The sequence below is a fragment of the Mauremys reevesii genome, unplaced genomic scaffold, assembly GCF_016161935.1.
Source record: "Mauremys reevesii isolate NIE-2019 unplaced genomic scaffold, ASM1616193v1 Contig86, whole genome shotgun sequence".
NCBI lineage: Eukaryota > Metazoa > Chordata > Testudines > Geoemydidae > Mauremys > Mauremys reevesii.
The window spans coordinates 300844-306843 of NW_024100902.1; positions in this window are offsets into that span (position 1 = coordinate 300844).

Below are 6000 nucleotides of genomic sequence, written 5' to 3' on the forward strand. Positions count from 1 at the left end.
TTGAACCCCTGCAGGCAGCCATGACACACAGGCGCTCGGGGCTCGAGAGAAGGGCTATCGCCGGCTGAAAGACCCCTGCCTGCATGGTGGGGATCGAGGCCACTTTGCCAGCAGGTGCCCCCCAAGTCCTGGGCTATGGTGAGTCTGGGGAGATGGGAGGATTCAGCCTCATGAGAGGAGATGTGGCTGGACAGAATGGCAGAATTGGGTCTCCGAGCAGACACTAGAAACTGCCTAACACCGAGCAGGGGTCTGGGGCTGGGAGATGTGTAGGGTACAGAGCACAGCACCCCTAACGCCGGGCCGGGGGGTTGGGGCTGGGGATGTGTCAGGTATGGAGTGCAGCACCCCCTAATACTGGGCAGCAGGGCTGGGAGATGCGGGGTGTAGGGTACAGAGCACAGCACCTCTAATGCTGGGCAGCAGGGCTGGGAGATGCGGGGTGTAGGGTACAGAGCACAGTGCCCGCTAACGCTGGGCAGCAGGGCTGGGAGATGCGGGGTGTACGGTACAGAGCACAGCACCCCTAAAGCTGGGCAGCAGGGCTGGGTGCTGCGGGGTGTAGGGTACAGAGCACAGGGCCCGCTAACGCTGGGCAGCAGGGCTGGGAGATGCGGGGTGTAGGGTACAGAGCACAGTGCCCACTAACGCTGGGCAGCAGGGCTGGGAGATGCGGGGTGTAGGGTACAGAGCACAGCACCTCTAATGCTGGGCAGCAGGGTTGGGAGATGCGGGGTGTAGAGTACAGAGCACAGCACCTCTAATGCTGGGCAGCAGGGCTGGGAGATGCGGGGTGTAGGGTACAGAGCACAGTGCCCGCTAACGCTGGGCAGCAGGGCTGGGAGATGCGGGGTGTAGGGTACAGAGCACAGTGCCCGCTAACGCTGGGCCGGGGGGCTCAGGCTGAGGATGGGTAGGGTACCGAGTGCCACGGAGTGTGGGGGAGACAAGACCCTGCACCTCAGGCTTCCTGTGATTCACCATGACTCTCGGCCAGCCAGTAAAACACAAGGTTTATTTAGACGACAGGAACACAGTCCAAGACAGGTCTTGCAGGTTCAGACAACAGGACCCCCTCAGTTAGGTCCCTCTTGGGGCGGGGGGCAGGAAAGCCAGAGCCCCGTTGGGAGATCAGAGCCCCATCTGGACTCCTCTCCATTTTCCCAGCCAGCTCCAAACTGAAACTCCCTCCAGCCTCTCACTTAGCCTCCCCCCGGCTCCTCTCCCACCCTTTGTCCAGTTCCGGGGCAGAGGTGTCACCTGGCCTCCAACCCCCTTCCAGGGTTCTCATGTTACCTGCTCAGGTATCCTCCCTCAAGGAAAGTCTCCCATCCCCCAATGCAGACAGTCCCAGCAAAACTCCCCTGCAACCTTCCCAGGCCAACACTCCCCACTCAGCATTCAAAGAACACATTAAGAACATTCCCAGTTCGACACACCAAGCACAGCACCCACTAATGCAGGTGAGCTGGGGAGAGGCTGGAGAGCACGTGGGCCTAGCCCCATGGGGGGATCGCCCTGTGCAATCATCTGTGCCCAGGTATAGTGCTCGGGCTGATCCAGCTGTGCCATGGGCCAGCACTGCAGGCCTCCTGTGCTGAGTGGAGGTGCGGGCAGGTAGTAGATCCCTGACCAGGCTTGTAATCCTGGGTCTCTTTCTGAACACCCTGGCTCAGGACTTCGGACGTTGGCTTCACATCTCCCTCATCCTCCCACCAGGCCGCAACAACCACGACGCCTTCTCTCGCCTCACCAGCAACCAGAGCCAGGGCTCCGCGCTGGACCAGTAAGAGCCTCACGGGGGACGGAGCGGGTGGGAAGGTGACTCCAGGGCCGGCTCTAGGTTTTTTGCCGCCTCAAGGAAAAAGGAATTTGGCTGCCCCCGTCCCAGCCCTGGGCTCTCCCCTACATGCACCCCTTCTGCCCCAGCATTGGGCTCTCCTGTCCCCTACCCCACCCCATCCACACCTCTGCTGCACCAGCGCTGGGCTCTCCCCCCCCCCCGCACCTCTTGCTGCCCCAGCCCTGGGGTCTCCCCATCCCTCCTACTCCACCCCACCCGCACTCCCTGCCGCCCCAGCCCTGGGCTCTCCACCACCAGTGCTGACTCCACTCTCTCCTCCCTCGGCTCCAGCCGGCCTGGCGCTGGCAGGGTCGAGGGACGCAGTGGGGCTCCCGGGCTGTGCCTCAGCCCAGGGTCCCTCCAGCCAGGGCTCCCGCCTCCAGGACCGTCCGGGACCCAGGAGGGCAGAGCGTGGGGACCGCCCCCGCAGGGGGCTGAGGAACCAGGGCAGGGTAGCCCCAGAGAGCAGAGCCCCAGAGAGCGGGATGTGGGCCCCGCATGGCAGCGCCCTGCTCTCTACGGTCCTGCTGCTTCTGGCTGCCCTGCCGCAGTCCCTGGGTGGCTCGGGCCGCTTCACTCAGCTCTGGCTGCGGCGCTGGGGGGTGGCCGCCCTGTGGCACCTGCAGGCGGCTCCGTGAGCCCCGCAGGGCAGCCCCCAGCCTGAGTGTCCCCTGCTCGGAGCCCGCCCAGCCCAGCCACAAGGTGCGGGCACTGCTCCCCCAAGGCGCGAACCGCAGCGGCCCCAGGGCGCCCCCTGCGCACGACGCGCTGCTGCTGCCAGGGCCGGCTCTAGGCTTTTGCCACCTGAAGCAGGAAAAAAATGCTGTCCAGAATGCCGCCCCTGAAAATGTGCCGCCCCAAGCACTTGCTTGGTTTGCTGGTGCCTAGAGCCGGCCCTGGGTGAATCTCCAGGGAGCCCAGCCCCAAGAGCAGTGAATGGCAGACAGTGACTCCCATGGCTGGCGCCGGGAATGGCCCCAGAGCTGGCAGTCCCAGCTGGGCCTTCGATGCCCCCTCTACCATCCCCACCCTGCCCTAGGTCCCAGCAGTCCCAGCTGGGCTCTCACCCCTCCCCCCCCCTGCCCCCAGCCAAGGCAGGGTCTGCACGAGTCCCTGAGCCATTAGCACCAACAGGGTGTGACCTGCCCCCGGGGGGCCTGTCTGGGGAGCCGGCTTCCCCACAGCCTCTGTCTGTGGTTTGCTTTGCTCTGGAGCGCAGGAGCTGGTCCAAGAGGTAACTATAGCAGGACCGCTTGGAAATAGAGACCATAATACAATTGCATTCAACATCCCTGTGGTGGGAAGAACACCTCAACTGCCCAACACTGTGGCATTTAATTTCAAAAGGGGGAACTATACCAAAATGAGGGGGTTAGTTAGACAAAAGTTAAAAGGTACAGTGACTAAAGTGAAATCCCTGCAAGTTGCATGGGCCCTTTTTAAAGACACCATAATAGAGGCCCAACTTCAATGTATACCCCAAATTAAGAAAAACAGTAAAAGAACTAAAAAAGAGCCACCATGGCTTAACAACCATGTAAAAGAAGCAGTGAGAGATAAAAAGACTTCCTTTAAAAAGTGGAAGTCAAATCCTAGTGAGGCAAATAGAAAGGAGCACAAACACTGCCAACTTAAGTGCAAGAGTGTAATAAGAAAAGCCAAAGAAGAGTTTGAAGAACGGCTAGCCAAAAACTCCAAAGGTAATAACAAAATGTTTTTTAAGTACATCAGAAGCAGGAAGCCTGCTAAACAACCAGTGGGGCCCCTTGACGATCGAAATACAAAAGGAGCGCTTAAAGACGATAAAGTCATTGCGAAGAAACTAAATGGATTCTTTGCTTCAGTCTTCACGGCTGAGGATGTTAGGGAGATTCCCAAACCTGAGCTGGCTTTTGTATGTGACAAATCTGAGGAACTGTCACAGATTGAAGTGTCACTAGAGGAGGTTTTGGAATTAATTGATAAACTCAACATTAACAAGTCACCGGGACCAGATGGCATTCACCCAAGAGTTCTGAAAGAACTCAAATGTGAAGTTATGGAACTATTATCTAAGGTTTGTAACCTGTCCTTTAAATCGCATCGTACCCAATGACTGGAAGTTAGCTAATGTAACGCCAATATTTAAAAAGGGCTTTAGAGGTGATCCTGCAATTACAGACCGTAAGTCTAACCTCGGTACCGGGCAAATTAGTCGAAACAATAGTTAAGAATAAAATTGTCAGACACATAGAAAAACATAAACCGTTGAGCAGTAGTCAACATGGTTTCTGTAAAGGGAAATCGTGTCTTACTAATCTATTAGAGTTCTTTGAAGGGGTCAACAAACATGTGGACAAGGGGGATCCGGTGGACATAGTGTACTTAGATTTCCAGAAAGCCGTTGACAAGGTCCCTCACCAAAGGTTCTTATGTAAATTAAGCTGTCATGGGATAAAAGGGAAGGTCCTTTCATGGATTGAGAACTGGTTAAAAGACAGGGAACAAAGGGTAGGAATTAATGGTAAATTCTCAGAATGGAGAGGGGTAACTAGTGGTGTTCCCCAAGGGTCAGTCCTGGGACCAATCCTATTCAATTTATTCATAAATGATCTGGAGAAAGGGGTAAACAATGAGGTGGCAAAGTTTGCAGATGATACTAAACTGCTCAAGATAGTTAAGTCCAAAGCAGATTGTGAAGAACTTCAAAAAGATCTCACAAAACTAAGTGATTGGGCAACAAAATTTAATGTGGATAAATGTAAAGTAATGCACATTGGAAAAAATAACCCCAACTATACATACAACATGATGGGGGCTAATTTAGCTACAATGAGTCAGGAAAAAGATCTTGGAGTCATCGTGGATAGTTCTCTGAAGATGTCCACGCAGTGTGCAGAGGCGGTCAAAAAAGCAAACAGGATGTTAGGAATCATTAAAAAGGGGATAGAAAACAAGACTGAGAATATATTATTGCCCTTATATAAATCTATGGTACACCCACATCTCGAATACTGTGTACAGATGTGGTCTCCTCACCTCAAAAAAGATATTCTAGCACTAGAAAAGGTTCAGAAAAGGTCAACTACAATGATTAGGGGTTTAGAGAGGGTCCCATATGAGGAAAGATTAACGAGGTTAGTTAGGACTCTTCAGCTTGGAAAAGAGAAGACTAAGGGGGGATATGATAGAGGTATATAAAATCATAAGTGATGTTGAGAAAGTGGATAAGGAAAAGTTATTTACTTATTCCCATAATACAAGAACTAGGGGTCACCAAATGAAATTATTAGGCAGCAGGTTTAAAACAAATAAAAGGAAGTTCTTCTTCACGCAGCGCACAGTCAACTTGAGGAACTCCTTACCTGAGGAGGTTGTGAAGGTGAGGACTATAACAATGTTTAAAAGGGGACTGGATAAATTCATGGTGGCTAAGTCCATAAATGGCTATTAGCTAGGATGGGTAAGAATGGTGTCCCTAGCCTCTGTTCATCAGAGGATGGAGCTGGATGGCAGGAGAGAGATCACTTGATCATAGCCTGTTAGGTTCACTCCCTCTGGGGCACCTGGCATTGGCCACTGTCGGTAGACAGATACTGGGCTAGATGGACCTTTGGTCTGACCCGGTACGGCCGTTCTTATGTTCTTATGGAGCCCCACTAGCAGGTCCTGGCAGCCTTGCGGGGTGGGATCTGGCTTTGTCCTGGGTCACCCAGCCAGCGACCCCCTGCTGACACCCTTTCTCCCACAGAAGGGGCCTCATTAACCCCGCGGGTGGTGCCAGGAGTGCCTGGACGGCCCCCCTGCAGTGCAGTTCCCTGGCGGAGGGACACTCCAAGCCCATTCTCTGTGTGGATGCCACCGACGAGCTGCTCTTCTCCGATCCAAAGGTGCGCCTCGGGCGGGCTGGCTGCTGAGCTCTGGGTGTGATCGCTGGGGAGTGAGCCTGTTACCCCAGGGCGTGGCTGAGCCGCCCTGAACTGCCGGGACAGGCCACGAGCCTCCTGCTCGGACAGCGCCGGCCTGCCTGAGAGCCCCAAGCCCCACAACGGGCCAGTGCAGTTCTGGCTCCCCAGCAGAGGGCAGCCATGCTGCATGAGTCATTAGGCTGAACAGCTGTGTGGTGACATCCCTGAAGCCAGTTGTTGGGGCCTCTGCCCAGCCTCTAGTGGGCAGGT